The 13,665-nt window shown below is 43.2% G+C and overlaps 1 pseudogene; it reads left to right on the top strand.

Annotated features, from left to right (window-relative positions):
* Positions 1-3,293: 3,293 nt before the first annotated feature.
* On the top strand, positions 3,294-4,964 carry LOC136541328 (flavin-containing monooxygenase FMO GS-OX-like 8; annotated as a pseudogene).
* The last annotated feature ends 8,701 nt before the right edge of the window (positions 4,965-13,665 follow it).

Raw genomic sequence — 13,665 nt, 5'->3', positions numbered from 1 at the left:
AGTGGTACTAGATAACCGCATTTGCTTTAGATTTTGGCTATCTACCTTAAACCCAACCGTGCACACAGCACACTATTGCACCTTGGTCAGTAAAAGCAAAGACACCTATGCATACCTTTGCCTTCAAACCTTTGCTTCATTCTCCATCATCTCCTTCATCCATGTTGAGCACTTGCTTCATGGTTAGCATAATCTCCACCATGTTTCTAGCCTTGCTCAACTCTGTATCCTTGTGGGCCCTAGCCTAATCATCAGTCATGAAAGCATTAGTTCACTAGTTGTCACTCAATTACCAAAACAAAGCTAGGGCTTTCAGATGCGTGGCACCTCATCCAACGAAACCAATATGAAACCGCTTCGGGGGAAAACAGTCGGTTTTGAGAGTTAAAGTGGTGTAAACATCCAAATTTTTAGACGGAGGAGATAAATCAAAATTCGACGATATATAGTTAAGGAGGGTTGGGAGGACTTGTTTCTTTTTTACTTCTTTTCCCTACCCTTCTCCCTTTTGCTTCCCAATAATCCTCGACAAGACAAAACCGAGCACAAGCCTGCATGCTTTGTTGATTTGCAGCTCACTAGCCAGCCTCTTTCCTTCCTCTAGGTTGGGCCAAGGTCAGGCTAACCGCACCTCCCATCTTCATTGACCATGGGCCCATCCTGGCACAAGCCACATGTCTGTCCTTGTCCCGTAAGCAGCAGCCGCTATGCTTCCTCAACTTCACTAATACACGGACATTTGCTTGATTCAAAATCACCAACCATCCGATAAATCTCCATGACTTTTCTTTTCTTAGAAAAAAAGTATCTTTGTAGCTTTCTATTTCTAAAAAGTCATAAAGTTATATTTATAACTTTTGTGGATAACATTTTGGGCCACAAAACTTATCGCCACAACTTTTTCACATAACTTTTTCAATATAGTTTCTACATGATCTTTGTGGCCTATTTATAACTATCAGGGGACAAACATATCATGACAATTTTTTAACATAAATTTTCTAGCTATACTTTTAGTATAATCGATTTTACAAATAACGCAACTTATCCACATAACTTTTTTTGTTGTTCAACATCTTTCAAAATTTATACACAACTTATCAAGCACATTTTTTACATAATTTGTTCGAATAAATAACTTCCGAACCTAAAAAATATGTTCATATTATATAGTAGAAAATGGCTAATATAAAATCTAAAAAAGGAAAAAAGGAAGGAAAGAAAAAAATGAAAGGGCAGAAAGAGTGAGAAACAGAACAGACTTGTCGAATCAGATATAAGGTCATGCTAAAAGTTGTAAGATAAGTTGTGTATACAATTTGGTCAAAACTGTAAAAAATTATGATTAGAGGCTATTGTCATCAATTATGTCCCACAAAATATTATGCATAAATGTTGTGAAAACTCTATAGCTTTCCTAAAACTAGAAAATTATGTAAATAATTTTTTTCACAAAAGGAAAGTTGTCGCTAGTTTCAAGTTTGGCAAACCGTTTGTTGCTTTTTGGATTCTGGGTCCTATCATCCTCTATGGTGATAGAACATACCTGTTCCATAAAAAACAGCCATTTTGTATGGATTTTGCTGCTTCCATTGTATGCATGATCTTTCAAGTGAACCGAGCTAGTATAGTCTTTGGTTTGGACTTCTACTGGTTCAACCGCTGGTTCAGTTAAGTCCTACTAACTATAGTTGTGTGTGGTGGTGTATGAACTTCCCAATTTGTTATTGATCTTCGGTTTTCTTGTGTGCCTCTAGGATGAAAATGATCATAAACGAGCAAACTAGGCCTACATAATTTGCATTTTCATATCTTTCTCATAGAAACGAAATCGATAACGATATTGCCCAAAATGAATATGACACCCGTATTGCGACATGTCAATATAGGTCAATAATCGATAATGTAAACTAAAAATAATGTTATACAACACCATATGTAGGAATGATAAGCCAGGTCTTCAAACATGCTTTACTTATTTTTAACTAACAAACATGATTTACTACCCATACAACACACAAGACTATTGAAGTGTGGGATATATATAGGTAAAAACTGTATAATATCGTCAGGATTTCCTGGCTCAGAAATGACAAATCACTAAAACAGTCCGGTAGAAACAGATATCATTTCCAAATTTACAGTTTCTATTTCCGTTTGCTCCCAAAACACGATAAAATCTCATAAACGAGCGACAACAACCGATTTATTCCATTTGGGCTTTCATCCCTACGAGAGAGGGTTTGTAGGCATTCAATTGAGAGCTAGCGGAGTTTAGGCCTTGTTTGGATACATCTAGATTGTGGAAGCTGGATTTTGAAAGCTTGATTATAGTATCGGAGTTGTGAGGTTGATTGGACCCATAGATTATAAAAGCTGCGGTGGACCACTTTTTAGAGTAAAATTATATTAATACCCTCAGTATTTTATTTTATGTTGTAGCTATGGAAGAAAGAGAGAGGGGCAGAACAATCTTTTGATGACTAGAAGCTAGAAAAAGCTAGGTTCCTCAGCTTACCAGACTATGGAATCTAGGGATCACTGAATTCTAAAAGCTAAGCTATAAGTTATGGCTATTTGGATCCCTCCCTATATTCTAGAAGCCAGCTTCTACAATCTTTGTGAATCCAAACATGCCCTTAATATCCCGGCATTTGTGCAACAGTCATCCAGACAAGATTTTCAATTTCGGTAGTAAAAAAAATTCGGCCACCCTCGAAATTACCGAAATTCGCGAGATTTGACAGAAATTTCACTGGAATTTTTTTAGAGACTTGCACACGAAGTACGTTTTTTTCTAAAAAAATTAGATCTAAACAAATATTGCATGATTTATGACTACACATCTATTGAGTAGAAGAATATGCAACATAAACAAAATAAAATATGAGTCCAAAATCATATAGCACATATATTAGTGTAGTACAAAATTTCAGATTTTTCTTTCGACAACCCCCGAAATTACCGAAATTCGTGAAATTTTGGTGAAACTTCGCTGACATTGTGAACTCTTCCTGAGCTCTATGGTCCATCTGTCTGCTTTTGTTTGCACATGCCCGGCAGAAGATAAGTACTACATCGCCAATGGTATAGTAGACACCAATGCAAATCAGCACACGTCTTAACGACATGTCGACACTATTGTATATTGGCGAGCCTGTAGACTGGGAGCAGAGATGAATCATACAATAATAGTAGGAGCAGTTGAAGTGAGTAGGAAAATGAAAACAGAGATGACCACCCGTGACTAGGACTTGCAACCTGCCTGCACGTCCACCGGCGGCGAGGTGAGGATGTCGTCGTCGTCCAAGAAGGTGTGCGTGGTCGGCGCCGGCGTCGCGGGACTAGTGTCCGCCCGCGAGCTGCGCCGGGAGGGCCACGACGTGACGGTCATGGAGCAGAGCGGCGGCGTCGGCGGGCAGTGGCTGTACGACCCGAGGACCGACGCCACCGACCCTCTCGGCGTGGCCGGCGCGCAGAGCAGCATCTACGCCTCTCTCCGGCTCAACACTGCCCAGGGAGACTACGGCCTTCTCCGACTTCCCCTTTCTTCCCCAGCAACGACGGCACCGGCGACGCCCGGCGGTACCCGGTGCACTGCCGAGTTCCTGAGGTACATCAGGGACTTGTGCGACGCGTTCGGGCTCATGGACGCCGTCAGGCTCAACACCAAGGTCCTACACGTCGGCCCGTTGGCGCCGCGCGCCGCTGACTGACGGCTGGCAGTGAAGCGGTGGACTGTGAGATGGTCCTCGAGACATGGTGACATGTGAGGGCGAGGTGGTCACCGCAGAGGAGGTGTTCGACGCCGTCGTCGTAGCGGTCGGCCAAAACTCCCAGCCAAGGCTCCCTACCATCAACGGTAGGTTCCGATCGATTAAGTCGTTGATCTCAGAATTTTTTTCTCTCCTCCCTGTCGAACTGAATTTGTGTTCTTGTTCTTGGTCACCCTGAACACATCGATCAGGCATGGACAAGTGGAGCAGGAGGCAGCTGCATTCGCACTCGTACCAGGCCCCGGACGCGTTCGAGGACCAAGTGGTGGTGGTGGTCGGATGCCACCCGAGCGGCACCGACATCGCGCTGGAGCTCCGCGAGGTGGCGAGAGAGGTGCACATCAGCGTCAAGTCCATGGACGACGGCGCCGTTGTCCCCGGCATGAGGAAAGCTGTGTCCAGGCACCACAACCTGCACCTGCACCTCCAGGTCGAGTGCTTGTGCGAGGATGGGCAGGTAACGTTCGCCGACGGCTCGTGTGTCGTCGCCGACTCCATCATCTACTGCACTGGGTACGACTTCTCGTTCCCGTTCCTAGACACGGGAGGGCTGGTCACCGTCGACGACAACCGCGTCGGCCCGCTGTTCGAGCACACCTTCCCGCCGGCGCTGGCGCCGTCGCTGTCCTTCGTGGGCGTGCCCAGGCTGGTGGTGGTGCCGCGGTTCTACGAGGCGCAGGCGAGGTGGGTGGCGCAGGTGCTGTCGGGCCGGAGTCCGCTGCCGCCGGAGGAGGAGATGCTGCGCTCCGCCGAGGAGTACCACCGCGCCAGGGAGGCGGCCGGCGTGCCCAGGCGCCTCTCGCACTCCATCTTCTTCGACATGGACTACTGCGACGAGTTTGGGGCCAAGCGCTGCGGCTTCCCGCGCCTGCCGGACTGGAAGAAGGAGCTCCTGTGCTCGTCCGTTGCAAGACTGCACGATGCCACGGAGAGCTTCCGTGACGACTACTGCGACAGCGACTTGGTTCGGGAGAGCTTGCAAGCACAGGGCTGGCATACCGGCCGGCCGCGGCCGCCGCCGGAAGACACGAGAGTAGAAAACGAGTCATGAGTATGAATCTAAATAAATCTAGAGTCTGTCCAGTAGTAAAAAAAGGGTTTCTATTTTCGGCTGCCAACCCCCTTTATTCCCGGTTACGCAGCTGGGAACAGGAGTTCGAGAATAAAGGGTTAGTAGCCGGGAATAGAAGTAGACCTTAGTCCTGGTTGGTCATACCAGCCGGGACTAAAAAGGTAGCCACGCCAGCGCCTGGGCTGGCCCCTTTATTCCCGGTTGGTATTACCAACCGGGACTAAAGGGTTTTTTTTCTTTTCCTGCTTATTTCAATTGATGATTCTTTTTTGTTTTAATTTAGTTTTCGAATACGCATTATTCGCTGCAAAGTAATATACGTATACGCGCGCGTACGGTAAAGTTTTCGCTCGATCAATGCACGCAAGCAACACAAGTAAAAGTAAACTAAAATATAATATTACATTTCATCGTCACATGTAAAGTTTGCATTAATTGTACATTTCATCATCACATGTTCTTTGGATCAATATGAAATTTGGCTTTCATCATCACATATTTGGGTCATAGTAAAACTCGCCGTCGGGAGTTAAGACCTGATCATTCAGAAATCCACCTATTGTCTCTTGGATTGCTTTGAGATAGTGTGTGTCCAGGATTTTTTCCTTCAACCAATGAGTCTTCAATTTAAGATATGAGATAAAGAAAAAGTATATTAGTACATATATATATCAAGAATAATGATAAATAAATTGTATCTATCACGAATATATATATATATATATATATATATATATATATATATATATATGTACATTTACCCTTTTTTGCTCAAGACTAGTTCTTTTTTAGCACACTCTCATGAACTCACAAACATAGTATCCACAGAGATTGGTCCCCTAGGGCTGCAGCAGAACCCACTTTACGAAAAAAAAAGATTCGTCATCATCCGAGCATAGGGAAATTGAACTAAGGTAGGTATATAGTACTTACTTTGTATAGCACTACTTTCGGTGGCACTTTACGTTTCATATGGTGTTCCTGACAGACCTTTTCCCAACAACTACCAAATAACATAAAAAATATTTGGACCATTAATTTGCATGCAGAGAGACTGGAATAGTTTTGCTAGTGAGACTGCAATTACCTCTGAATAATATCTATCATCTCTTGGAACTCTTTTTGCTCTTTTCTCATCCAGTCCCAGATGCCTAGAAGACATTTCTCCAGATCGAGTTCCATCAATATCCAGTGTTCACTGCCATGTCCATTAACACTCATTAATTAGCTAACAGGTATAGTGAACATATATATATGGATACACGATCGTTGACATTATGAACACTTGCCTGAAGTTGTAGGGGAAGAGTATACATTTCTTGTCACGTTGCTTCTCTAAGAACATCTTGATATTGGCCTCCGTTTCTGCTTTCCATATTGGTTGGGGTTTAGGGTTTTTGAATACGATATGTGGATCAATGAAACCAATATCAGTACACCCTCTCTTTTTACACTCTCCCATCTCAAACCTGCATCATATATATAGAGTGAGGATAATAAACACAGACATGTACGTACGTAGCGACTTATTATTAATTAGTAGAAAGAATCACTTACAGACAATAGCAGCTGATGAGAGTCTTGTCGAGAGAGTTCTGGTGGACTAGTTGGTGTAATTCAGCAAACTCAATGTACATAACGTCATCGCCACGGAACCAATGGTCGTCTTTGATTCTGACAGAAATATAGAACTCTTTCCGGTGACACGCGTCAATGTACAAGGTGTTTAGCTTGAACAATTGTGTACCCAGTTCATTGATGGTCTTAGGATTCCATAGACTCCTGCCATGCTCATATTTCTGCCATTCATCCGCTACCGGCGCACTTTCGAAGAGGAAATCACCAAGGTTGATACTTCTCATAGCATAAAAGTTAGCAAGTTCCGCCATATCCACTTCTTTATCAGTAGGTATTTCCATCATATCCAGCATATCTATGTTTGAACCATATTCATTAGCAATAACTAGAGGAGGGACTGATTGAAATTCTTGTTCTTCGAGTTGTGCAACAGTTTTCCCTGCTTTAGCAGCTTTCTTGATTATCTTGCTAAGAGTGTGGTCAAAGTCTGATGGTGGCGAGGGCTTACGAGCTTGCCGCCTCTTTTTCTGCTCAGCTTCCACCATCCACCTTAGTTTAGCTGGAGGTAGGTGGAAGTGCTTCTGCTCCTGCTCCTTCCTCTTCCCTGTGCCTAAGAAGAATGCTTCGATGGTTTTTTTAACCACATCATCTAACTCCTCTTTACTCATTTCACCAGGCAATTTCCGTGGAATTGGCCTTGGTTTCACGGGGGCCTTCTTGGTCGTCTTCGTTAGTGGGGCAGATGGCTTATTTATTTGCAGCCGTCTTCCCTGGTTCATGGGAGGAGGTGGGGGAACAGGCGTTGGAGACCTTCGAGACGGCGTTGGGGAACGCCTTGGAGGCGGTGGCGGCGGCGGTGGAGACCGTCCTGGAGATGGTGGGGATGCAGCCGTGTCTTCTACCCCATCATAACCGCCGCTCGGAGCACTATGCTAGTCTGGTGATTGTACTATTGGACTTAGGTTGGGGGAGGCCCTGCTGTGTGCGTACAGAAGACAATGAGTCAATTGTTATTTAAGAGGCAATATAAAATTAATAAAAAATTGTTTCGTTCACTTTCATCCGTACCTATTATGCGGCAACGGCTTCCTGGGAATATTGATGTAGCGCTTGCGCCATGAAATGAATGACTTCTCTGCTTCTCCCACGGTCTTCTCCCCATCACCTCCATGAATGTCAAGAGGCACATCGCTAAAACCTTCAATAGCTTTATCCACCGAGATGGTAGCATATCCAGCTAGTACTACTGCCCCATGGATTCTTGGTGTCTTGGTACGATCGATAGGGTTTACAACACCAATAGCCACCTTCAATGTGCCATTATCTTTTGGAATGTGTAGCTCACATGATGTAAAAGGTTCAGTGATGTCATCCACGGGGAAGCGTAGCTCTGCATCTTTTATGGCATCAGGCAGCTCCATAGAAGCACAACTACTTCTCAACTGATCGGGGGGGCTAATGTTGATTCCCGGAGCTGTTGTAATCCCATGGGCACTCAATTGTATTTGCACTTGCCTTGCGACTTCCTCTTGCATTTTTGCTTGCATTTCTTTTTCTCGCCTTTGTGATTCAAGCACCGCTTCCTGTGACTCAATAACATATTGCTGCAAGATGCGGATCCTCTCTACCTCCTCATCCTTCCATCTCTAGCGGCTTCTGTACGAATCGATCCATTCAGGGAAACCTTGCACCCACGGAATGGCCCATTTGCCTCTAGTTCGTCCACAATGCTCAGCAGTCCCGATGGAATATGTTAGTTCATCTTTCTCTCTGTTGGGCCGGAATAGTCCACTATCTCTAGCTTTTAGAATTTGAATCAACCTTTCTGTTGCTCTTTTGAGTTTTGTGCCATGGATGAGCTTCCCGGTGACTGGGTCCAATCCTCCCCCATGACCTAAAAACCAATGCTTTGTGCGTTCAGGCCACGGTGCTGATTCAGGTACGACCCCCTTGGCAATAAGGTCTGCTTCCATTTTTTGCCACTTGGGAACGGAAGTCGCGTAGCCACCTGATCCCATGTTATGGTGGTATTGCTTTTGTCTGGAATTCTCTTGGTTCTTTCTCGCCTGTTCCGCACCCTCTTCTAATGTCTTGTACTGTACAAATTCCTCCCAGTAGGGCCTTACCTTCACGATTGGGCCCTTATCATTCCAATTTGGAGTCATGTTCTTCTTGACGTATGATTTGTACAGCTGCTTCTTCCAAGATTGGAATTGGGTGGCCATCTTCTTCATTGTCCAGTGCCTAACTCGCTCCATCAACCTTTCATGGGTGATGTCTTCATGATAATCATCTGTTTGGAGTGTGAAATGTGCAAGAACATCTTGCCAAATCAGCTCCTTGTCCTTATCAGAGACATAACTAATATGAGGAGCATTGTTATTTTTTTCCATTCATGGGCATTGATCGGGAGCTTGTCCCTTACAAGGTACCCACAGTGGTACACGAATTTCTATGCATATTGTCCTAGTGGTTCGCCTATAGCCACGTTGAATTCTGAGATAATGTAGCGGCCTTCCAACAGCTTTTTGGCCCCTCGAACATTCTTTGTGTTCTCCGTCGTCGTCGTCGATCCAGACGGCTATGTACGCATAGAAACACAAAAAGTATTATAAAATGAAGGTCGATCCAGTGGGCTACATGTATGCATAATAAATAAATGAGAGCTAGATATTGAGAAATATATACCTCGCTGGAATTATCTTCATGAACAACTTCCTCAACAATATGATCGAGATTCAAGTATTGACTCCCGTCGTCTTCCTGCTGGTCATTATCAACATCAGCACAATGTTCAGTGCCGGCATTGATAATATCCATCATTTCCGCCTCCAGGTCATCGTCTCTCGGGTCGGCCATAGAGAGCCTAAACAATTATAAAACAATAATTATGCAATTAGGGTTTCATAGACATTTCATACACATTTCGGGGCGGTGGTGCCTGCGCGGGGCGACCGGCCAGCGTCGGTGGCCGGGGAGGGTTTAGGGTGGTTTAGGGTTTAGGGTTTAGGGTGGTTTAGGATTTAGGGTATAGGCCACATGGTATCAGAATATAACACAATTGATTTTTTTCCTAAGGAAAAATTATACATGTATACATTAATTGATATATATATATATATATATATATATATATATATATATATATATATATATACACACACACATTAATTTCATACATATATACATTAATTAATATATATATACACATTTCATACATACATAATTTCATACATATATACATTAATTGATATATATATACACATTTCATACATATATAATTTCATACATATATACATTAATACACATTTCGTCAATATAATTCATAAATATAATATATATATATATCGGCGGCGGCGTGGCGCGCGCGTGGCGTCGGGGGCAGCCAGGGGCTCCTCCTTGAGGGGCGCGGCGTCGGGGCTACTCTGACGAGGTGGGCGGGCGTCGGGGTGCCCTCCTGTGAGGAAGGTGGCGTCGGGGGTGGCCAGGAAGGCAAAATCGGTGGCGGCGTGGTGCGCGCGGCGTCGGGGGCGGCCGGGGGCTCCTCGCTAAGGGGCGTGGCGTCGGGGCTACTCCGGCGAGGTGGACGAGCCTCGGGGTGCCCTCCGGTGGGGAAGGCGGCGTCGGGGGTGGCCGGGGAGGCGAATCGGCAGCGGCGGAGCTCTAGGGACGCACTGAAGACTAAGACGATCGATGAGGAGGAAGAGAGAAGGGAGGCGGCGGTATATAGGAGAGGGACCTTTAGTCCCGGCTCCATCCACCGCCCGAGACTAAAGCACCTTTAGTCCCGGCTCCTGTCACCAGCCGGGACTAAAGGGGGGACCTTTAGTCCCGGCTGTTGAAAGGAGCTGGGACTAAAGGATTTTTTGGCAGGCCGCCAAATGCAGCCCACCTTTAGTCCTAGCTGGTGGCAGGAGCCGGGACTAAAGGTGGGCTACATTTTCATTCCCCGTCAACTTTTAAGCAGATCAGTTTATTTTATATATGTTTTGTATTTAAATATTTAAGTCTTATTATTTGCACAGTAAATTCAATACTAGGCATAATTTTTTTAGAAAAAGTAATAAACTTTATTTTCATTTACTGCACACAAAAAATATGTGACCTAAACTATTGTGTTTTTTATTATAAATGTTGAACATAATGCAACTAATACTCACTATTTTCGTTAATGCAAAAATGTAGATTTAATTGAAATTATTAAATTTATTGGTTTTCGACAGGAAAATAGTTTTCACGTAATTGTAACGTAAATCTTTAGGTTCTTCATTAATCATTGTATAATTAATCAGTGAGTTCGGGCGGAAATTCAATTAAAGTTAAAAAAGTACCAAACCACCTCAGAAAAATCTCAAACTTGGTGGTGGCTACACATAGGGCATTTGTAGTCTTGAGAAAAAGTTTGAGACCAATCCGGCACTGGAAAGCAAATGGATTTCAGAGTTCCTAAGAACATAGGTGTATAGATAGGGTTCGACGAAAGGTTCTATATACCTCTGTGAAGCACGTCGACTCCACCTATGTCGAAATGGTTTGAAATTTTTTTGGCAGTCATTTACACCCAAAATATGGCCCCACACAAGATCTTAGATTTTTCTGATAATTATTTTTATTATTACATTTTTCTTTGTGCCGCGTGAGACGAAATACGGCGAATTACATATTCAAAACAATATAATTTTGCATCAACCTCCACAAATATTTGTCTCCTATGGCACAAGAGACCATGTTGCAAAGTTTGGCACCATTCTGGATCTTTTCGGGGGTGGACTCAGTTCAACGTATAATTAATCGGTGAAGTCGCGTGTAAATTCAATTAAAGTGAAAAAATTACCAAACCAATTCAGAAAAATCTTAAACTTGGTGGTGGCTTCACACTGGGCATTTGAAACCCTGATAAAAATTATGAGATCAATCAGGCACTAGAAAGCACATGGACCAGAAAATTTAAAGTATTGTTAACAAAAGAATATAATCAATTAAATGGTCTTTTCTCTTATTAAATAAATATTTGGGTGCTTTCTTGTCAAGAAAGTGACTTAGTTCAAATGGCTAGCTAGTGCGCTGCGGTTTGGACCTTGGCTATGAGGTCGTGGGTTCAATGCCTGGCTGCCCTATTTTTTTGTCCAACGCAACTATATTATTTTATCAAGAAAGATTTTATCCCAGTTATAGCCCAGAGCCGGGACTAAAGGTCATCCTTTAGTCCCGGCTAGAGCCTCAAGCTGGGAGTAAAGATTTATTCCTGGTTGGAGGGTCCAGCCGGGACTAAAGGATAACCTTTAGTCCCGGCTCTGGGCTATAACCGGGACTAATTGTTGCCTGCCATCGCCACACACTTGGGGCAGGAACTTTGTATCTTTATTTGAGGATACAACTGGGAGTAATAGTCCCTTTAGTCCCGAACACAAAAATACTGGGACTAAAAGTAAAAATAGAGGCAGGATGAAAGGTCTGTTTTCTAGTAGTGGTGAAGAACCATGTGTTTTAGCAAAAGCTAGCACATGGATATTTACTGGCTACAGAACACACGAGTTGTAACAGATAAAAAACATGTGTTTTACCAAAAGCTAGCACATAGATTCTGTGGACCATCAGATCTGGATCCAACGCCCAAATTCTGTTTCAGTTGTTTTTTTTGTACGCAGGCAGTGTTAACGGGTCCGCGAATCAAACCCGTCAAACCTTACCGGGCTCGCCAAAGCTTAACGGGCAGACAAACCGATACCCACTAACTGAAATTTTGCTCATTTGGGCTAGAATTGAACTATTGGCCTAGTAAACACACTTACAAGCTTATTGACAAAATAACAACTCTGCCACTGCAGAAAGAAACTCTGCCACAAATCAAAATTAACTCAGAGCACCCAATTACTATTTTAGATGCTGCTAGATTTTGCACAATCTTATATGCAAATTAAGTGTACTACATTATATTGATGAAATTACTACTGACACAAAATATTTACTCACACATAATGAGATGTTCTCGGTGAAAAAATGCACAATGAATATCATCTTCAAATATTACAAAACAAGAATGCAAAAATTACACATTTCAAATAGTGCAAATACTACATATTATTATTGCAATTATACTGTATATGTATATAAATACATAATCCACCTCAATAAATCACTAGGTAACTAAATAGCTTGGACGACATCTACACCACTAATCCAACCTGCTTATCAATGTGGGCCCTAAGAATGATCACATCACCATTGAAAAGACCATAGTTTAATTAGTACAAATCAATAAGTCGTGAGGATTCCCTAAGTACTAATGGAAAATTAGTAGGGAAAGTGCTGAGCTTACATGGAGTACTAAATTGCCTCTCGAGCTGTGGTCGTAGGCAAGAATGCATCGACAACAACCTCTTTGTTCTCATTTTTGTTGTCTAGGATATATCGCTAAGGAAGCTTATACCTGTAGATATGATTGTCCCAAATATAATTGAGCATGTGTAGTAAGACGACAGTAGATGAATTAAGCAGGATACAGTCTTCAAAAAAGCGCTTGATCTCTTGTAGGCGGTGAGGAGACAGCTCATTGATATAGTTGTAGTGACGGTATTCAGGATCATCAGCAGTCTACTATTATCTTATCATCTTTTTCACCCTAACAACGCCCAACAGATACCCATATTTAGAAAATAAGTAAAAGCAGGGTTGTTCTTTTCCCTCTACCTCAAATAGTGTCTAACGTAAAATACCTGGTCAATCATGGGCATAAGGCCAATTGCTCTTCCTCGGAGAGGAACGAACCAGGAATAATAGGCTCCTGCATGAGATAAATCATCACAAGGTCATGACACTCCTCGTATGATATCACAAAATTCGTTCACAAATAACTGCAATTGACTCAACTATAGAGCAGCTAGTCAGTTTGACTGTCTGAGAATGTGTCTACAAGAGAACTAATGTTAGCTATCCTTGAACAGAAACAAGGACCTTGTAATCCAAAGAGTGAATACTCTACATTCTTCACAAATGCCCCCACAAGACAAAGACAAGTGGAAGAAGGAAGACTAACTGTCGATGAAATATGATTGGCAGTCTACCTAGGGGTATGCCCAAGGTAGTAGATTGTCGGCAGACAGGTGCGCAAGCCACAAACAAGACGGTGACGCAAGACAGACACGAGGTTTTATCCAGGTTTGGCCGCCGAGAAGGCGTAATACCTACGTCCTGCGTCTGATTTGTATTGTTGTATGTCAATGAGAGATGATTTTTAGA

Source organism: Miscanthus floridulus, chromosome 3 (assembly GCF_019320115.1).
Source record: "Miscanthus floridulus cultivar M001 chromosome 3, ASM1932011v1, whole genome shotgun sequence".
NCBI classification, from domain to species: domain Eukaryota; kingdom Viridiplantae; phylum Streptophyta; class Magnoliopsida; order Poales; family Poaceae; genus Miscanthus; species Miscanthus floridulus.
The sequence above is the reverse complement of the archived record's forward strand: the minus strand, read 5'-3'. Positions and strand labels throughout refer to the sequence as shown.